Source organism: Mauremys reevesii, linkage group 12, assembly GCF_016161935.1.
Source record: "Mauremys reevesii isolate NIE-2019 linkage group 12, ASM1616193v1, whole genome shotgun sequence".
Taxonomy (NCBI): Eukaryota; Metazoa; Chordata; order Testudines; family Geoemydidae; genus Mauremys; species Mauremys reevesii.
In genome coordinates, this window is record NC_052634.1 from 26,344,944 (window position 1) to 26,366,066 (window position 21,123).

Consider the following 21,123-nt stretch of genomic DNA (forward strand, 5'->3'; position numbering starts at 1 on the left):
AGATAGAACCCAGGAATTCTGACCACCAACCCCCCTCCCCCGTTCTGACCACTAGACCCCACACGCCCCTTTTAGATTTTAGTCTCGCTGCCTCTTCTATCCACCCACCCCACCTGTCCATCCCTTTGCTGCAGGTTTCTGGGGTGTCACCCCTGCTCTGCGCTCCCCCAGTGCAGCCCAAGGCTTTTCCTCCCCCCAACCACACATCCTCTCCCCACTCGTGCTGGATTGTCTGCTTGTCCCCCTGCCCCCTCTCGGGGTGCGCTGTGCGGCGTGGCTGGGGATTGTGCAACGGCCCAGCACCAGGCAACACAGAATGGACACCACATGCCCTGCCCCACCTCACCTGAGCTGCTCTCCAGGTGCATCGGAGCCCAGTGCCCCACACCTGGGCCCTCCTGCCCCACAGGGGGTGAGCTGCTGCCCCCGCCACACTCCGCAGAGGGGAGAAGCGTCAGGCCAGCCAGCCCTTGTAAGATGGGAAAATCACCACCGGGGTCGACGGTATGGGGGCTGTGACATATAGAGAAACGGTTGTTGCACCAGCAGAGGGCAGCTGAGCATTCGCACACACATACACACACACACACACAATTGCAAACATACACGAACACATGCATGAATCCAGCCACACACACACACAATTGCTAATATACACAAACACCCACATAAATCCAGCCAACATCAACACAACTACTAACAGATGCAAACACATGCACAAATCCAGTCACATGAACACACACACATTTGCACAGCCACAAACACAACCCCCAGAGCTGTAATAACACCCCCCCACACACAAAACCCTTGCAGAAAACCACACAAACACATGCAGAAATCAATTCATCCATCCATTCACCCACCCACACATACACCATCCCCATTCTGTGCACACACCTTGGGTCACTGTGACACTGAAGACTTCAGTTGGATGGGGGGCCCAGCACCATGTGTCTTTCCAAGCAAGGTTGAGCAATTCCCCATGTGTGGCCTCATGCAGGTGATGGCTGATTCCCCCAACTTACAGCTAGTGGTGAGCTCCAGCCAGTTCACACCAATTCACAAGAACCGGTTGTTAAATTTAGAAGCCTTTTTAGAACCGGTGGTTCTAGGACAACCAGTTCTAAAAAGCTTTTAAATTTAACAAAGGCTCAGGCAGCTGTCTGCCTGGTCCCAGCTCACCTCCCTCTCTCCCCTGAATGCTCCGTCCTCCTTCTCCCCTGCTTCCCGCAAATCGAATGTTCACGGGAAGCCAGAAAAAAGCAGCAGGCAGGTAAGCTGGGTGTGGGGGCGGAATGGCTCCCTCTGGCCCTGGCCGAGTGCCCCAGCCCGGTCCCAGCCAAGCGGGCCCGGCCCGGGGAGTCGGGCCCCGCGGCTCCGGCCCCGGTGCGGGCGGAGCGGCTCTGGCCCCGGTGCGGACCGGCCCAGGAGTCGGGCCCGCAGGGCCGGTTGAGGTCCCGGAGTGGACCCGGTCCCGGCCCCAGGCAGTGTGGTAAGGGGGCAGGGTGCTGGGGGGGGGTATGTGGTTGGTTGTGAAGGGGTGGATAGGGGTCAGGGCGGTCAGAGGGCAGGGAACAGGGGGATTGAATGGGGGCAAGGATCCCGGGGGGCAATCAGGAAGGAGCAGGGGTTGGATGAGGTGGTGGGGGCACTCAGGGACAGAGAGAAGGGGTGGTTGGATGGGGCAGGGGTCCCGGGGGGCCATCAAGATGAGAGGAGGGGTTGGATGGGGCTGCAAAGGGCAGTCAGGGGACAGGGAAAGGGGGGGATGGGTCAGGGGTCCTGGGGGGTGTCAAGAACATGGGGGGTTGGATGGGGCATGACCTCCCAGGGGGGCACGAACCCCTCGTGAGGTGAGAAGGAGGGAACCAGTTGTTAGTATTTTGGCAGCTCATCACTGCTTACAGCATAGTGACAACCATACTACACAATTCTTATAACTTCATATGTATGAATGGTATACATCTATGGGTAGATAAATGACTTTCAGCAGATCATATCCTTTCCCTTGATACCTTACAAGTCATGCTCTATATGTAAGATCACGATTATATGAAAATGAGGAATATGGGGGTTACAGCCGCTCCCCCAAAGGTCTAGAATGTCACACTTAGATTCTATTTTCATTTACGTAACCAACTTTGATCTCTCTGCCTAACACTTATAATCACTTACAATCTATCTTTCTGTAGTTAATAAACTTATTTTAATGATTTATACTTACTTGTGAAATTGTCCAAAGTGCTTGGGAAAGCTGCTCAGATTAAAAAGGCTGGTGCATGTTCACTTTCTTTTTGAGGAAGTGGTGAATTAATTAATGAGCTTGCACTTTTCAAGAGGTTTTGAGCAGTGTAAGATGGTACATTTCTGAGGTGCAAGGCTGAGGGCTGGGGAGATATGCTGGTGTCTCTCTATGTATAATTGAGGAGTGGCTTATAGAGCATTCATGCCACTTAGTTGGGTGCATTGCTGCATGTTGTTGGCTGAGTGATCACAGCACATGGAGGAGGTTTTGCTGCTTGTCACTACTGCAGCATTGTAAGACACAGCCCAGGCTGGAGAGATAAGAGGACAGAGCAGTTCCACAGTTTGGGATTGTACCCCACGGATCCCACCACACAGAGACCCTGCTGTGACCAGCCGTGGTAATACTGTGCTCAGTGCTCTGCCTTGTAGCTTCAACAGCTGCACATGCAAGATGAGTTACAGTGACCTTGACCTTGTTTCCATGTTTATCCAAAGCCTCCTTTTGACAGTTGTCAGCAAAAGACCCGTTTCTTTTGCAAGCATTTGTATGGCTAGCCAGAGTCGAGCTTCTCCATTAACAAAAAAGATTGACCAAAAGGGGACAAGAGGAGGCACGTTCAGCAAGGCAGCACTGGATGCTGGATCCTGAATCTGCTCTTTATCCAGCAGCTCTCTTGGCAAGCTCTGCCATGGTGCCACGCTCTGGGACTTCTCCCCGAACTGCTCCATTTTTCATCAACAATAACATGAAAGGTGAAAGGACAGTCACTCTCCATTTCCTGCAAGCCCTGCAGAGAACCCTCTAGAAGGGGCTCTGTGCACAGATATCCCCAGTGAATTGCATGGCCGCACAACACAGGGTCTCCTGTCACAGCAAATTGCAGCGGAAGCAACCTCCTTGCCAATGCCAATAGCCTTTTCATCAACACCAGACTGAGGATTTGATTCTCTCCAATGCTCTGTTGGAAAGAAGCCTTTTCCTTCACAAGCAATTACTTGGATTGTCAAGGGAGGTCTCTTCTGTTTCCTAGGAAGACACAGGAAAATGTGAGCAGAGGAGACAAAAGCTATAGAACAAGGCACCACTGGGAGTTGAAACCAGGATCTCCTGTTTATTAGACAGGTGCTTTAGCCTACTAAGCCATGGTGCCTTCCCCAGCAAGCTGTTTGCAACCACTCCACTTGATGGTCCAAGACTACACCTTCAAATTCCAAAGTAAAAATGTTCCCCATTTCCCTCAAGACTTGCAGATCTTGAGCAGGCTGGCTCAGTGCACAGAAAGCCACAGCTGAGCTGACAGAAGGCTTATAACATGCGCTTCTCCCACAAGCTGCTGTGATCAGATACTGATTAGTGCTCTGTGTTTCAGTCACAGCAGCTTCAGCTCAACTCTGAGTCATGGTAACCTTTCTATCAGCTCCAGATTTACCACTTAACACTTTCCAAGACTTAGCAAGGAAGGGTCTCTGTGTCTTGAACAAGCACTTACAAGGATTGTGCAGTGAGGTCTTTTCTTTTCATTAGAAGAAATAAAAGAAAGGAGCCTGACAGACAAACTAGGTTCAGCAAGGAAGAACTAGCAGGTCAAGCCAGGATCTCCTGGTGAGTAGGAAGGCTCTTCAGCCAGCTCTGCCCAAAGATCACTATCCAGAGGCCACTTCCCACAGAGTCCAGTTATGGTTACAGACCCATCCTGAAATTAGAGCAGGATATTTTAAAGCTTATTCTCACAGTAAAGTAACACAATTCAGCCATGTCGGCACAGAGGAGAAAGTACTCTGTCATTTCACAGTTATTGCGACTGATCTCACTGACAAACTTCCTTTTCTCGGGGCTGCTCCCAGCACTTTAGGGAGTTTTTCCTCTTCTCCCTTCCAGCTGTGGTGATGGGACTGCAGCAGCTCCCCAGGGCCAGCTTTGCTCTTTCACTTACATCCTTCACTTCTTTGGCTGAAGCTCTGTTTGCCACCAGTTTAATCTGTAACTGAGACCTCAGGTACCAGCAGCTAGTTACAAAGGCTCAATTCCCATCGCCATCAGTGGGAGGTTATCCTGGGCTGCAGGATTTGGCCCATGGACAGTCAAGGTGCTACAGCAGCTACATTCTTACATGCTGAGTCCTGCAGCCTATTACCAAACTGCTCTGCCATAGTCTGCAGGGGGCCTGACTTGCTGAGAATCTGGCAGAGGAGAGACCCTGGAGCAGAGAAGGAAAATGTCCTCAGCAGTCACAGCCGGCAGGAGCAGCAAAGACTGAGTATCAGACACACTTTTTCACCAGGACAATAAATGTGCACGACCCCCTGATATATTCTCATTTCACTCCCCCTCCCAAGGAAGCCCTATTCTGCTCTATTACACTCTCATGGGATGAGAGGGAAGGTCCTCTCATGGGTAAATAACTGGTTACAAGGTAGAAATAAATTGTGAGTTTTCAAAATGGAGAGAGGTCAATAGTGGTGTCTCCCAGGGGGTCTGGGACAAGTACTATTCAACGCATTCATAAACGATCTGGAAAAAGGGGTAAACAGCGAGGTGGCAAAATTTGCAGATGATCCAAAACTACTCAGGAAAGTTAAGTCCAAAGCAGCCTGCGAAGAGTTACAAAAAGAGCTCACAAAACTGGGTGAAAGGGCAACAAAATGGCAGATTTGTTGATAAATGCAAAGTGATGCACATTGGAAAACATAATCCCAACTATACATATAAAATGACGAAGCCAAAAATAGCTGTTGCCACTCAAGTGAGGGATTTTGGAGTCACTGCGGATAGTTCTCTGAAAACATCCACTCAGTGTGCAACGACGGGAAAAAAAGCAAAATAATCTTGGGAATCATTAAGAAAGGGATAGAGAATAAGACAGAAAATATCATCTTGCTTATGGCCGACCACATGCATTGGCCTCCTCTCAGGCAGGGGACTTATAGGCCCTTCTGCCAGTTGGTGTTGGCAGCAGCAAGGGCTGGGTTCAATGTCTAGGGGAGGAGAGCAGCAGAGAGGGAGGAGGAGAGAGAGTCCCAAGAGCAGAGTGCAAACCAACCAGCTGAGGGTCTCACAGGAGTCCTGAAATAACAGCAGCTCCAGGTCCCATCAGGGCCGCCCAGATGGTGGAGTAAGTGGCGCAATTTGCCCTGGTCCCCGCAGGGGCCCCCACAAGAGTTTTTTGGGGCTCCTGGAGCGGGGTCCTTCACTAACTCCGGGAGCTCTGGAAAACTCTCGTGGGGTCCGGGCCTCCGGAGATTCTTCCACTCTGGGTCTTCAGCGGCAACACACATTTGAAGTTCTTCTTTTCACACTGTTGCTCATTCTCAGGTTCTGCTTTGTCTCCAGACAGATCCATTCTCTTTCAGGACAGCCTTGCTCTTTCTGTCTGTGTCACTCATTGAGGTGTCGGAGTAAACATTCCCCTTCCTTCTATTCTCAGACAAACACTAGTATTAAGTGTTTGCTACTGATGGGTCTAGAAAGCATTTGTCAAGTGGAAGATGCTGTTTCTGGGGGATTGCTCCCAAGATCTAGTACTTTGGGTTCAAACGTCTCCCAGTTTCCTTGGGGAAAATAACACCAAGGCTTTGTTGCAATATACAAGAAGGAAGGAGTTTTTCCACCCCAGATGGGACTTGAACCCACAATCTCTGGCTTAGGAAGCCAATGCCTTATCCATTAGGCCACTGGGGCCCTGAAGAGCAGTAGAAAGAAGGATGGACATTCCCTCTCAGGATTGCACATTCCTCACATTCACTCAGAAGCCAAATACCCATTTAATGGCCTTACAGAAACGTCTGCATCCCCTGGCAGCAAGGCAGCTGGGCAGGTCGCTGACAGAGCTGAGCACCACCTTTCTGCCAGCCATCGTTAGAGAAGAACCCCACCCTAGAGTCACCCCTCCCTCCTTCAGCACCTCCACGGCTGTGGCTCTGAGTGGCAGTAGGATGATTAGGGGGTGAATCCAGGGCTGGAAGGGGGGTGAGGTCGGCCTGTAAGAAGTAACCAGGTGGGGCAGACCCGGGGGAGGCTGTGGGCTGCTGGTTGGTTGTTGGGATCCGAGCTCTAGATCAAAGCTGCACAGTGACCTGACACCCAGGGTTATAAGGCCGACACAGTGACCCCCTTACTGGCCTCGGTGAGCCCCAAACCCTTGTCACTAAGGGCATTGAGGAGTCTCTGTCCCTTAATAACTTCTGGGAGCTCCCCAGCAGGCTGCGGGCATCAGCCGCCTCCTGCCGCACAGGTTAGACTCTTGGTGCTGTGCCAGCCGCCCCCTCGCTTGCAGGCCCAGTGTAAGAAGCAGGAGGCCCGGTGCTGGCAGAAGAGGGTTTTGATTAATCGACCTCTGTGTGCTGGGCACAGGACGCTTCCACTCAGTAGCACAGCTGGGGGGGAGCAGGGGGAGCAGCTAAGGGCGCCCGGTTCCTCCGGTGGGGGTGTGGAGCAGCCGTTCGTTTTCCTGTTCGCACTCCTCTGCGGTGTGAAAATCGGGGAGGGGAGGCAGAAGCCCCACTTCCCTCCCGAACTGACGCCCAGTGGGGGAAGCCAGGACAACAGGGTGGGGCGGCAAGCGGTGGCCAGACTCTCACCGTCAGGGTCTAGTCTAGCTCAGGGTCCAGCTCAACTTCCTCCCCGCACCACTGGCCCCCAGTCCCCTTCCCCCACCAGGTCAACCCGGGCACTAGGGCAGGAACGGGGTGAGGCAGCAAGTCAAGCTGAGCAAGGCAGGCAAAAGCGAGTCTTGTCTTCATGGGCCGCTCCCAATGACGTCCTTTTTGTCTGCAACTGCTGCAAAAATATCTCAAGCAGAGAAGCAACAGGCCAAAACAGTCCCACACAGCTGCCAAAGTAGCTCAGTTGGGAGAGCGTTAGACTGAAGTTCTAAAGGTCCCTGGTTCAATCCCAGGCTTTGGCAGGCCCTTTCATCCCTCTTTGCACAGGGGTGGCTTTTTTTCTGGGAACACAGTGGTCCCTGCACCCAAGATGAATCCCTGAGCTTGGGCTCTACAGTAGGAAAAGATATTGTGGGCTTCCACCCCTAATTGGCTGGCCTGACCTTTAACAATGAGGGACAGGAGCTGTCTCTCCTAAGTGAGTTATTGGTGGACCCAATATGGCAGGGAGGGGGTGCTGGGGAGTGACAGGCAGGTATAGAGGATGAAAACTCTTCTGTGCAGCTGAGGGAGGGCAGTGCCAGGGAAGGGGCATGTGTGAAAGTGGCCCTGTGGAAGGGAGTTGGGGGCCCAGGAGGAGGCACTTGATGTTCAGTGTCTTGGAGCAGCTGGGCTTGGCCATGGTGGGTGTTCAGGAAATGCACATTAACGACTCTAGGGTAGCTTGATGGGCAGAGGGTGATGGGAGGAAGGGCCCATCTCTCTGGTCCTCTGGGCCAGGGAAGAATGATGGGGTTGGAGTCTTGTTCTTCACATTCATGGTACGAGTACAGAAGGTGGTGGAGCTCCGACCAGAGAGGGCATTACTGGTGGCTTTGTGCTCCATGGCACTGGTTACTGCTACATTAGTGTGTATGGTCCCCAGTTAAGGCATGAAAGGAAAGTTCTGTGAAGGAACTGGCTCCCTTCTTCTAGACTGCACGTTGTTTGGTGTCGGGGGGGATTTCAATTGTTGCACTGGCCTGAGGACTGCTGGTCCTGTTTTCCCAACCGTCAGAGGAAACTCTTCTATGATGAGCACTACCTGGTGCAGGTCTATAGCGAGGTCGGCTTAGAGAACGTGTTTCTGCACAGTGGAACCAGTGGAGGATGAGCAGTAACCTCCTATTCCTCTGACCCGAGCTCACACCAGCCGCAGAGGGGATACACCTTTCTGCGGGGACAGGCCAGGAGTCGCACTGACGGGATTTCCGTGAAGGAGAGCACGTCGACAGCCCAGTGCAGGGTGGTGCCAATGGACTGTTCGGATCACGCAGCTCTCACCATGTGCTCAATGTGGGCAATTCCCTGACCCAGGGCAGAGGATATTGGAAGCTGAACATCCAGAGCTTGCAAGATAAAGGAGCAGGGGGTGAGGCCTGGTGGTGTTGGCAGAATGGGAAAGCATCAGAGGGTTCTATGGCAACCAGGGGGAATGGTGGGAGTCGGTGAGGGAGGAGTTGGGGGCTTTGTTCCAGCGGCTGGGGAAACACCACAACATTAAAGAACCCAACAGTGCCAAGTCCTGCAGCGTCACCTGTGGGATTTCTACAAGAGCATCCAGGCAGGGGAGCCAGTCAGCGTGTGACTGTACGACCGGATCAAGCGACAGCTGCCCGAGTTCCAGGAGATGAGGCTGCAGCTGGCCGATATGAGCGGGAGCACCGAGTGAAGGGAGGAGCAGCCTCCCCTGACATTTTTGCAGCCTGCAGGGAACGGAGACAAAGCAGGGGGATGCAGGGACTCAGGGCAGGCCCCACAGATCCGGTAGTGCAGGACCACAGTCACTGGAGGAGGAGAGAGAGTCCCGCGAGAGGAAGCTGATGGTGGGAAGCAATAAGTGCAGAGTGCAAACCAGCCAGCTGAGAGTCACAGGGGTCTAGAAAATGAAATAGCAGCAGGTCCCATGGTGTAATGGGCAGCACTCAGGACTCTGAATCCTGGAATCTGAGTTCAAATCTCAGTGGGACCTCGTGGCGACATGTTGCTTTGCTACAAAGCCCTGGAGCTCAATGTGTTTGGCTACCTTCTCTCAGGGTGACCTAGAGTGAGTTTTTTTCCCTCCTGCTGGGTGACTGATCCCCACTGGAGACAGGTCTTTGGTCTGGCTGGTTCAATGTGCTGGCGGCTATAGGTTGGGGTCCTAGAACTTAACAGTCTGGCTAGAGATTCCTGTGGATTGATCATATGGTTGTTTCTCGCTGCTTCACCTGATGTCCACAACTTTGATCTCTGTACCTGCAGCTGCCACACTCTTCCTCTTGCCCACATGGCATTTAGAGGAAGGAGTGTCAGGGCCAGGCTTCACAGTCAGGGCTAGGCAGGAGGGAGGCAGAGTCCCAGGCTGGAGCCCAGCACCTCTCCTCCTCTGGGCACCTAGGACAGAGGCGGCTGGTGCTGACAGCTCCAAGGGAAGCTTAAAAGCCACAGAACAACCAAGGGCAGGGCAAGAGGAGGGGAGAACCATGCCTATGTGTGGCCAGCAGACAGCCACAGAGACACCCGGCCAGCCTGCTCCCTGCTCCCTGCCATGCCAAACCCCCACTGAAGGCCACCCACAGACCAGCATTCGTTCTGCGGCCGACTAGCATCACAAGGTGGTTGGAAAGCAGGTGGGGCCTCTGACCGTTCCCACTCCTCTTCAACAATACAACACATAATCTTCTTAAGCCCCTGCCCAGTAACCTGTGGAAACTAACCCTGGCCACTGGGTGCCTCTAAGAGGTGGTACTAACTAACAGGTGCTCTAGTGGTGCAATTGGTTAGTACACAGTGCTGGGAGGAGCTATGCTGAGATTGTGAGTTCAAGCCTCACCTACAACACTGGTTTTCATTAACCAAGTGGCATCACCCCCTTATCTGGCCCTGTGGAATGTAAAATTCCAGCCCAGTGGAGCCGGAGAAGGGGAAGAGTTAATAATGCCCCCTTCAATTATTTTCTCCTCTCCAGAGCACAGGTCAGAATCTACAATCCTTTCTCCCCCGCCAGCCCCTGTGCCAGGATCCCTCAAGCAGAGCCTGGAGTCCTGCCCCTGGCGTCTGTACTATTGACAAAGACTAAGTGACAGGGACGAAACACTCAAATCCTGCCTGGTGCGGGGAGACAGGTTTGCTCTTCAAATTCTGTCGTTGGTACATTTCCAGGCCTGGGAATGTCCCACAACAGCATTTAATGGGAAGCTGCCTGCAGAACAGTGACACTGCACAGAGCTCCTGTGGAGGAGGGGTGGGAATTAGTAACATTTTGAGGATCGTTTGGGAAATGAGCCTTTGCTGACAAGGTTTGTCTCTGTTCATATTTCACTCTCAGGTGTTATGTTGAGGGATCTTTAATATATTTTTGGGAGGTTAATAACTATCTCCTCAACTTTATTTACTCAACTTAAAAATTGGTGTCACTTGATTTTTGCATCTCCCTGTGAAAATACAACTGACGTGTGGCTTTCTACATGGGGTCATGATGTTAAAGTTAAGGAATTCAGTCTCTACTTCTGGGCGGGGGGGTGTTGCTTTTTTACAGCTGCCTCAGAGCCAGGCACACCGGGCTGTTCGCTTTACCCACTGTCCTTGCCAGGGGCCCCTGCTGAACCCTGGGCGGCTGCACTGCAGTGCTGGGGTGACTCTGCAGGGGGAGAAGCTGCTGTGGAGCAATGTAGAGCAGGTGCAGGAAGGAGACGGGGTCACTATTCTCATGCTGAACTGCACAGTTTTCCAAATTTGGGACTAGATTAATAGATTAATAGACTTAAGGTCAGAAGGGATCATTATGATCTAGTCTGACCTTCTGCACAATGCAGGCCACAGAATCTCACTCACCCACTCCTGTAACAAACCCCTAACCTATGTCTGAGTTATTGAAGTCCTCAAATTGTGGCTTAAAGACCTCAAGGTGCAGGGAATCCTCCAGCAAGTGACCTTAGCCCCATGCCGCAGAGGAAGTTGAATGTCCAAGAACAATTCTAGGGGAAGGTGAACGCAGAGCATTGGACATTGGAGGTGCCCAGACCTCCACTCGGGGCACTGTGGAGGTGCCCAGACCTCCACTCGGGGCACTGTGGAAATTAATAATGGGAAGATCATTTGTGAAATTAGTCGTCACTGACAAGATTTGTCTCTGTTCCTATTTCACGCTATGGTGTTAGTTAGAGGAATCAGTACAGATTTTTACTATATTAATTAAACACTTAATTTTATTTAATCAAGCCAAAAACTTAGTATCACTTATTTTTTCTCTGTCCTAGCAAGAATGAATTGAATTTTGTGACTTTCTGGAAAGTGCAGCGAGATTAAATGTGGGAAATTCAGTCTCTGTGTTTGTGAGCTGATGTTTTCCTCTCACAGGTCAGTGCCTGCATTGAAATACCCAGAGGGATCTAAGGGCTGGTGAACGCTGGGCACTGAATTGGCAAAGCGATGTCTCCCAGGGTGTGACACCCCCCCCAAACCCATATAGTTAAGGTGACCTAAGCCCGGGTTAGATAGTGCTAAAGAAAAGGAAGAATTGTTCTGTCCATGCAGCTATTACAGGGATGAGAAAATCCCTCCAGTCACTGTCTACTCCAAAGTGCTATAGCAGTGCCACAGCAGCGTTTTAAGTGTAGACAGAGTAAAACTAGATTTATCTCCAGTTCCCACTGTGGATGCTCAGGCACTAAGAGTACAATAATAACAACAGCAGCGCAGTGGGCAGGATTCGGACCTGCGCAGGGAGACCCCAATAGATTTCTAGTCCATCGCCTTAACCACTCGGCCACAACTACTTGACATGCAGTTGTTTCACTGCATGATGATTTTGTTCTCACTAAATTGTCACTTCAAATTGTTTGCCCAGACCAGCTTCCCCAGCACACTCATGGCTGCATTAGTGTAAGTGTGTCCTGGGCTGAACAGCGAGAATTCCTGCCCATTTCCCTTCCGGCTGGAGCAGCATGAGAGTGTGTTTGTGTGAACGACATTGCTGTAGATTGTTGTTCATTCCCCACTCTGACAATTCAGACAGTCCCTTTCCTAGTCAAATCTCCAGCACATCATTCCAATAGCAGGGGGCAGGATTTCTCTGGGGCACTGAAATTTTTGCAGGGGGCTGGTGCGTGAACTCAGCCTTGCATTCCACCCTTGATGTTTCATGGACTAACAACAGCAGCAGAAAGAAAGAAAGAGCGGAGCCAATATCTCCCTGGCAGGGATGCTGCGGGTTGGGAGTGAGGTGCACCAGAAGAGCTGTGAGTCTGCAGGTGTGGACTGGTATAGTAGGGGCTGCGGGTCAGGAGTGAGGGGCACCAGCAGAGCTGTGGGTCTGGAGGTCAGGACTGGGATAGCGGGGGCTGCGGGTCGGGAGTGAGGGGCACCAGCAGAGCTGTGGGTCTGGAGGTCAGGACTGGGATAGTGGGGGCTGCGGGTCGGGAGTGAGGGGCACCAGCAGAGCTCTGGGTCTGGAGGTCAGGACTGGGATAGCGGGGGCTGCGGGTCGGGAGTGAGGGGCACCAGCAGAGCTGTGGGTCTGCAGGTCAGGACTGGGATAGCGGGGGCTGCGGGTCGGGAGTGAGGGGCACCGGCAGAGCTGTGAGTCTGCAGGTCAGGACTGGGATAGCCGGGGCTGCGGGTCGGGAGTGAGGGGCACCGGCAGAGCTGTGAGTCTGCAGGTCAGGACTGGGATAGCCGGGGCTGTGGGTCGGGAGTGAGGGGCACCCGCAGAGCTGTGGGTCTGCAGGTCAGGACTGGATAGCAGGGGCTGCGGGTCGGGAGTGAGGGGCACCGGCAGAGCTGTGGGTCTGCAGGTCAGGACTGGATAGCAGGGGCTGCGGGTCAGGAGTGAGGGGCACCTTATCACCAGGAGCTGCTCCCCGCCAGGCACCACACCCCATTCACACGCCTTTGGTCACTATGCAGCTCAGTGGCAATCACTGCCCCGAAGTGACTCCGGTGCAGGCACCCACAGCACGAACTCCCCACACCGGATTCTGTCCACACGCAGAGAATTGTCTCCGCCGGGCTCCTTCGGTTCCTCTCGCTGCTCCCCGTCCTGCCGCCAGACACTGCTCATCTGCATAGCCCCGCCCATGGACACGTGACCCCTTCTGTCGTTTTGGTCTCCAGTGAATGAGTCGCCTGCAGAGAGTGAACACGTCACCTCACGTCACAGCCCCAGCGCACGTCACAGCCGCCGGGCGGGGATTGTCTGTGAGCCCCGCGCTGGGGGCGGGGCTTCAGGGAGAGACCCAGCCCCATAGACAGCCTGGGGCAGGGAGCTATTGGGGAAAGGGATGAGGTGATGGGGGGAGAGACCCAGCCCCATAGACCCGTAGGGGCAGGGGATCTTGGGGTCAGGAGGGGAGAAGGGGGATTGGCAGAGACCCAGCCTGGGGTGCAGGAGAAATGGGGTGGGGTGGAGGGAGACATGTCGGGTGGGGGTGGGGTGTGTGAAATGTTGGTCCAGGGAAACTGAGTCACTCCCAGGACATCGTGTGCAGGGAGAGAGCCCCAGCCCCACAGAGCCCCAGAGGGATATTGGGGGCAGGAGAGGGGATGGCAGAGGAGACACCCATCTCCATAGACCCCCAGAGGCAGGAAATGATGGGAGAAGGGGGGCGGGAGGGATCCAGCCCTACAGACCTGTAGGGGCAGGGAGATATTGGGGTCAGGAGGAGAGGGAGTTGGCAGAGACCCAGCACGGGGTGCCGGGGAAATGGGGTGGGGTGCAGGGAGCTGGGGGAGAGACGAGACATGTGGGGGGGGTGAAATGTTGGTCCAGGGAATCTGAGTCACTCCCAGGACATGCTGTGCAGGGGGGAGCACGGAGGCAGGGAGAGAGCCCCAGCCCCACAGAGACCCAGAGGGATATTGGGGGCAGGAGAGGGGATGGCAGAGGAGACACCCATCTCCATAGACCCCCAGAGGCAGGAAATGATGGGAGAAGGGGGAGGGAGGGATCCAGCCCTATAGACCTGTAGGAGCAGGGAGATTTTGGGGGCAGGAGGGGAGAAGGGAGGTTGGCAGAGACCCAGCCCGGGGTGCAGTGGAAATGGGCTGGTTCGGAGGGAACTGGGGAGGAGAAGAGACACAGGGCAGGACACATGTTGGGACAGGGAAACTGACTCACTCCGAATACATGCAGAGCAGGGCAGGGCAGAGGCAGATCATGCTGGTCCCAGGGTAATTTCGGGGGGTTCTGATTCCCCACTCAGCCGGGGGGCTCCCCTCTGGGCTGAGGAGCCCTGGGGTGGGCGGGTGCAGGGTGTGTGTGTGTGTGTGTCAGGCTGGGGGAGCTGCCTGGGCAGAGGGGCTGGAACTGGGGGGGCTGCAGCAGCCCCTGGCTTGACGTGGTTTCCATCACACCCAGGGGTTACAGTTGGTTCAGTGGCTCAGCCCCCCCCCCCCCATACAGATTGTTCTGGCACCACTGGCCTAGGGTCACCGTCTAGTGCTCAGGGCCTGCCTGGCTCTCCTAGAGCAGGGCGAGCGCCCAGCTCTCCTGGGGCAGGGCTGGCGAGAGCTCTGGACAGATACTAACAGCGCCGGGGAGCCTGGATGAATATTAGTTGGACAGAGGAGCCTGGAGCAGTTTTATCAGAGAGCAGAAATGAATCCCGCACACAGCGCTGGAGCTGCAGTGCTCGGGGTGTGGGCCTAGGTCTCCTGCACAGTCTCCCTGCACCCCCTCATGGCATAACAAGTTCCCTGCAGAGAAGCAGAGGTGCAGGAACGAGGGGTGCGGCGGGGGCTGCAGCACCCCCATGTCTCACTGTGCAAAGCTCCAGGTGCTGTGGGAACAAAGCCAGCATTATTGTGTGATTCCAGAGAACCCCGGAGCTGTGCTGCCCCTGTGCAGTGTGAGCGGGAATTGCACGTTTTCACACTGCTTGTGAACACCAGGGCCGGTGCAACCATTTGGGCAAACTAGGCGGCCGCCTAGTGGTTGGTGGCGCCTAATAGCCCCCTCAGGCGAGGAGGTGGAGCGGAGGTGAGCTGGGTGGGGGGGCGCGCGGGGAGGGCTGTCCCCAGTAACGGGGGATTGGGGGCGCAGAGGGAACCGCTCCCACCCCAGCTCACCTCCGCTCTGCCTCCTCCACCGAGCACACAGCCCAGCTCTAATTCTCCTCCAGTCGGCGTCGCAAGCCTGGGCGGGGACGAGCATTAGAGCGATGCCGGGGTGCTCAGTGGAGGGGGTGGAGCCGAGGTGAGCTGGGGCGGGCTCCCCAGGCAGGCTTAGCTGCCGCAGGCAGGGGCGGCAGGTTATATCTGTGTGCGGTGCCCGGGCTCCAGGAATATTCACGGCTGGGGGCCCTGCTCCAGCAATATTTGGAGCTGGGTCTCTCCCCGGCCCTGAGCCTCCCAATGCCCCAAACCATCATCCCCAGCCAGAGCCCTCATCCCCCTGCACCCTAAGTCTCAGCCCCAGCCAGAGCCCTCACCCCTGCACCCTAATCCTCTGCCCCAGCCCTGAGCCCCCCTGCGCAGCATGAACCCCTCATCCCCCTGCACCCTACCCCTCAGCCCCAGCCCCGAGCCCCGCAGCATGAACCCCTCATCCCCTCACCCTAATCCTCAACCCCAGCCAGAGCCCTCATCCCCTGCACCCTAATCCTCAGCCCCAGCCCTGAGCCCCTGCGCAGCATGAACCCCTCATCCCCTGCACCCTAATTCTCAGACCCAGCCCTGAGCCCTCGTCCCCCTGCACCCTAATCCTCTGCCCCAGCCAGAGCCCTCAGCCCCCCGCACCCTAATCCTCTGCCCCAGCCCTGAGTCCCCTCCTCCATCATGAATCCCTCATCCTCAGCCCCACAGCCCTCACCCCTGTATTCCCTCCTATCCCCAAACTCCCTCCCCACAAGGTGCACCCCCACCCCCGTCCCACAAACCCCGTCCAAACCCCAAACACACTCCCAAACCCTGCACCCTTCACCCCCTCCTGCACACCCACCCCCTGCCCCAGCCCAGAGCCAGCACCCAGCACCCAAACTCCATCCCAAAGCCTGCACCCCTCCTGCACCCTAATCCCCAGCCCAGGATCTGCACCCCAGACCTCCCACTCCCGAGCCCCCTCCCAGAGCATTAGGCAGGTGGGAGCAGAGTTGGGGGGGCAGAGTTGGGGGGCGGGTTCTGGGCACCACGAAAAATTCTACAAACTTGCCATCCATGTCCGCAGGAGGTCTCCCCAGGCAGGGTTAGCTGCCAGGGCAGGGGGTGGGGTGGGGAGGAAGTCTCCCCAGGCAGGGTTAGCTGCCACGGGGGGATGGGGGAGTAGTTGCTGCAGGGGGGCTCCCCGGGTGGGGGGCTGAGTTAGCTGCGGGGGGTGGGGGGAACGGACAGACGCGGTTAGCTGGGTGGGAGGGTGCAAGGTGGAAGTTTCACCTAGGGCCCAAAACTTCCTTGCACCCGACCTAGGGCTTTCCGCACCCCTGACAGGCTGATTAGACACCTGCAGCCAATCAAGGCAGGCTACTCAGGGCACCTGGGTTTAAAAAGGAGCTCACTTCAGTTTGTGGTGTGCATGTGAGGAGCTGGGAGCAAGAGGTGCAAGGAGCTGAGAGGGAGAGGGTGTAGCTGCTGGAGGACTGAGGAGTACAAGCGTTATCAGACACCAGGAGGAAGGTCCTGTGGTGAGGATAAAGAAGGTGTTTGGAGGAGGCCATGGGGAAGTAGCCCAGGGAGGTGTAGCTGTCATGCAGCTGTTGCAGGAGGCACTATAGACAGCTGCAATCCACAGGACCCTGGGCTGGAACCCGGAGTAGAGGGCAGGCCTGGGTTCCCCCAAACCTCCCAACTCCTGATCAGACCCAGGAGGAGTTGACCCAGACTGTGGGTTCCACCAGAGGGGAAGATCACTGAGGTGAGCAAATCTGCCAATAAGCGCAGGACCCACCAAGGTAGAGGAGGAACTTTGTCGCAGCCTCTAATTGCAGCATTTTTAAACCATCTGCATGTTGCTTGCAGGCTCCTAACACTTGCCACAGCAGCTCCTTTTAACTTCCATCCAACCATCTGTACTTATGCCGATAGGTCGACTTTAGGTCTTTAACTTTGATTGGTAGCTGAGAAGATGGTATATCGGACAGAAACCCGTTCGACAAACCTCTTCATTTCCTTGTTATTTCCTGTCTTCTTTATTCATCACCTTTTCCTTATTTCCCTGCAGATTGTCTAGATCTGGGTGCTAGCAGGGGGACCTGACGGGCTCCTTATTTTCTGATTTCTTTCGGAAGCATTGAACTTGCCAGGGCACAGTCAGATTCTGGATGCTCATGGAAATGTAACACCTCGTGCTCAGCTTTAGTTCTGTTTCTCAGCTCTTTTGGAAAATCGATCTTTAGTCTGTCATGTAGCATCCTTGCATTAGGAGATGGCTAATTAATAAGACCATAAACCTTGGCAATCAAATGGAACCTGAAGTCCACAGAAGAGCCCGAAAGGCCCTTGGGGAGTGGAGTGCAAGTTGAGGAAGACTTCCCTGCACAGCTTCTCTCTCAATTCTCGTTTTCCTGGATTGAGCGCAAAAGTCGGGAATCAGCTCAGGGTAGGGTTATACCATGTGTGTGCAGTGGTTAGACAAGGAACTGGACTGGTATGGAGCAAAACTATCTTATATGTGCCTGATGACTGTACGTTTGAGAAGGAGCAGAAAAGAGCATTGGGGCTGCGGGATAGCGCTTGCATAGGCTTTCTCTGGCCTGTTTTGCTGTAAGAGTTAACAGTGAGAGATTGTTAGTCACAGGTCAGTGGGTGGGTTTATGCAAATTAGTCGTGTACAGGGAAACCAGCAAGAGGATGGAGGGTGAAAGACTTCTCTGTCTTTGAACAGAATTGTGTGTTAAGGGCTCTTGCTTTGAATTCTTCCAGTGGAGTCACTTCGGGGAAGTGATCATCACTTCGAGTTACCTAGTTATCAAGTGTCGTGAATGGTGTTTGGTGCGTGTCTGGGTGCTCCTCGTGCTGAAGTAGAAAGAAGTGGGGGAAGAGCAGCTGCCTAACGTCCGAGACTCATAGCATCGCTTCTTGGCCTTTTGGCTAAGATCAAGCGTAGTGTCTGTTCTTATCAGTTTAATATCTGATAAGTCCTTTATTTGAGGACTGTATATTAAATTGATTTTTGAAACAAGGGGATGGAATAGGAGCTTGCTCTCACCACCCCATGCATTGACCTGGTATTGCACTATTTCCAGGACCAGTGCCTCTCCTTTTGGGGAGAATTGTGTGGTTAAAAAAGCAGAATAAGATTCACTCTAAAGATGCTGATTTGAGAAGATTTTTTTTTAAATTAGTTGGAAAATCAGGTTTCTTTAGCACTTAAGTTCTTCATAACAATGTATTGTTAAAATTCCTTGGGAGTGTTTTCTGAGTCTACAGCTGTGAGTTTCTTTGTCTTGCTGGAAAATTGTTTTAAAAGCTGAGATTCTTCTATCAGAGGGGTAGCCGTGTTAGTCTGGTTCTGTAGAAGCAGCAAAGAATCCAGTGGCACCTTATAGACTAACAGATGTTTTGCAGCATGAGCTTTCGTGGGTGAATACCCACTTCTTCGGATGCAAGCAGTGCAAGCAGTATTCACCCACGAAAGCTCATGCTGCAAAACATCTGTTAGTCTATAAGGTGCCACAGGATTCTTTGAGATTCTTCTGTTTGCTGTGAGTTTTTTCAACAACATGAGGGATGAATGCTTTCCAGACTGAGGGTCTGTTTGGGAGATGGTTGGTTGGGGGGGGCGGGTTGTGTGGGGAGGGGGGGGACACAGATTGGCAATATTCGAGGTCACATGTATATCAATAACTGGATGAGTTACACAGACTTCTCCCCACCCAGCCTATGTTCCATGTATCTTGACTGAGCCTGTCGCCCACCATCCCAGAGCAGAAGCCTGAAGCCTGAGCCCCAGCGCACGTGGGGAGGAGGGGAACTCCCGCTGGTTGCCTGCTCCTGCAGTGTTTATGACTCCGGAAGGGGGTAGGGACCAGCCCCTGCAGGCAGTCGGGGGGATGAGCCGCTGCTTTGCTGCCCCCGAATCCCCCTCAATTACAGCCCGGGAGGCTGTGGCCACAATAAAAGCCCCTGGTGGCCACATTTGAGAAATGCTGGAGCCTCACAGTAAACAAATCCCAGCAGGTTTGTCACACCTATCCCCACCCTGGGATTTCCTGCCCTCTCCCACCCAGACCAACCTCCTGGAAGCTCCCACCCCTATGTATTTACTGCCCTTTCTCCCGCCAAGGGAACCCGCCAGCAACTCCTGATAATCCCTCCCTCAACTGGCTCCACTGCAGCCATTTCCCTTCCCCGGCCCCTGGGAGGACGGAATGAGCTGGAGCAAAACATGTATGTTGCGCTGCAGCCTGTTAGGGCAAAAAGGGCAACTGGGGACATGTCAGAACAGGAAATAATTTCCCAGCACAATTCCCCCCAGGCTCTTTCCCTGCACACGGATATTCCAGCTTGTCCTGCATGGGACAGAAAAATTCAAATGTAGGGCTGTCAATTAATCGCAGTTAACTTACACAATTAACTTTAAAAATATCATGATTAATCTCAGTTTTAATCACACCGTTAAACAATAGAATATCAATTTAAATTTATTATATTTTTTGATTTTCTACATTTTCAATTAGATTGATTTCAATTACAACACAGAATACGAAGTGTACAGTGCTCACTATATATAGTTTTATTACAAATATTTACACTGTAAAATATAAAGTGCTGTAGTGCAATCTCTTTATCATTAAAGTGCAACTTGCATAGGTAGATTTTTTGTTGTTGCATAAGTGCACTCAAAAAGAAAACAATGTAAAACTTCAAGTCCAGTCAGTCCTACTTCTTGTTCAGCCAATTGCTGAGACAAACAAGTTTGTTTACATTTACTGGAGATAATGCTGCCCGTGTCTTGTATACGTCACCTAAAAGTGAGAACAGGCTCTCTCGTGGCACTTTTGCAGCCAGCATTGCAAGGTATTAACATGCCAGATATGCTAACATCCATATGCCTTCATACTTCAACCACCATTCCAGAGGACATGCTCCATGCTGAAAACGCTCGTTAAAAAAATAATGCATTAATTTGTGACTGAAGACCTTGATGAAGAACTGTATGTCTCCTACTCCATGGTTCTATCCGCATTCTGCCGTATATTTCGTTTTATGGCAGTCTTGGGTGATGACCCAGCACATGTTCATTTTAAGAACACTTTCACTGCAAATTTGACAAAAAACACAAAGAAGGTATAATGTGAGATTTCTAGAGATAGCTACAGCGCTCGAGCCAAGGTTTAAGAATCTGAAGAGCCTTCCAAAATCCAAGAGGGACGAGGTGTGAAACATGTTGTCAGAAGTCCTCAAAGAGCAACACTCTGATGCAGACACTACAGAACCTGAACCACTAGACAGGAAAATCAATCTTCGGTTGGTGGCATCTGACTCAGATGAGGAATATGAATGTACTTTGGATCGTTATCGAGCAGTACCTGTCATCAGCATGGAAGCATGTCCCTGGCCTCTGATTGCTGGAAGCTGGGAGGGGAGAACAGGGGCTGGAGCTCTCCATGGCCGCCTGGTCTGGTCACTCCCTCTGAAGCCCATAGCCAGGGCCAGCCTTAGGGGTGGGTGCCACCAGGGCATTGCCCAGGGGTACCATGGTCAAGGGCGGTGGTGTACGGTAGCAGAGAGGTGTGTGCTGCCGGTGTAAAGTCAGAAACTGCTCCCGGCTGGCAGGGGAGTGCTGCTTGGGGTGCTGCCCAGATTTCTCCCTGCTCCCTCCCGGCATAGGAACATGGGGGGAGGGAGGGGAAGAGAAGGGGGAGAGAGCGGTGATGAGCGGCTACTGCTCCCCCCAATGTTCCTCCGTGCCCCCCTAGGGGGCTGTGAGGGGGGAGCAAGGAGCGACATCAGGGCTCCCTGCCTCCAGGTCACCTTCCCCACCTGGGCTGCATAAGGGGAGGACAAAGAGCAGCCTGCTGCCCTCGCGGTGACCAGCAGAGCCCCCTGCAGCTTGCCCCCCCTCAACCACGCGCTGGGTGTGCTGGTGCTGGGAGCCCCCCCAGTTCCAGCCCCTCTGCCCAGGCAGCTCCCCCAGCCTGACACACACACCCAGCCCCTGCACCCAGCCCACCCCAGGGCTCCCCAGCCCAGAGGGGAGCCCCCCGGCTGAGTGGGGAATCAGAACCCCCCTGAAATTACCCTGGGACCAGCATGATCTGCCTCTGCCCTGCCCTGTTCCGCATGTATTCGGACTGAGTCAGTTTCCCTGTCCCAACA

The 21,123-nt window shown here is 53.7% G+C and overlaps 5 non-coding genes across 5 annotated transcripts; 3 read left to right on the forward strand and 2 right to left on the reverse strand.

Moving 5' to 3' along the window:
- Window positions 1–3,324: 3,324 nt before the first annotated feature.
- On the reverse strand, window positions 3,325–3,398 carry TRNAI-AAU. Its single transcript has one exon. It is a non-coding gene; the product is annotated as a tRNA-Ile (tRNA).
- A 2,455-nt stretch (window positions 3,399–5,853) lies between these two features.
- On the reverse strand, window positions 5,854–5,926 carry TRNAR-CCU. The gene has a single exon. It is a non-coding gene; the product is annotated as a tRNA-Arg (tRNA).
- A 1,152-nt stretch (window positions 5,927–7,078) lies between these two features.
- Window positions 7,079–7,151, forward strand: TRNAF-GAA. Its single transcript has one exon. It is a non-coding gene; the product is annotated as a tRNA-Phe (tRNA).
- A 1,637-nt stretch (window positions 7,152–8,788) lies between these two features.
- TRNAQ-CUG lies at window positions 8,789–8,860 on the forward strand. The gene has a single exon. It is a non-coding gene; the product is annotated as a tRNA-Gln (tRNA).
- A 9,012-nt stretch (window positions 8,861–17,872) lies between these two features.
- On the forward strand, window positions 17,873–18,063 carry LOC120376321. Its single transcript, XR_005587208.1, has one exon. It is a non-coding gene; the product is annotated as a U2 spliceosomal RNA (small nuclear RNA).
- Window positions 18,064–21,123: the final 3,060 nt, after the last annotated feature.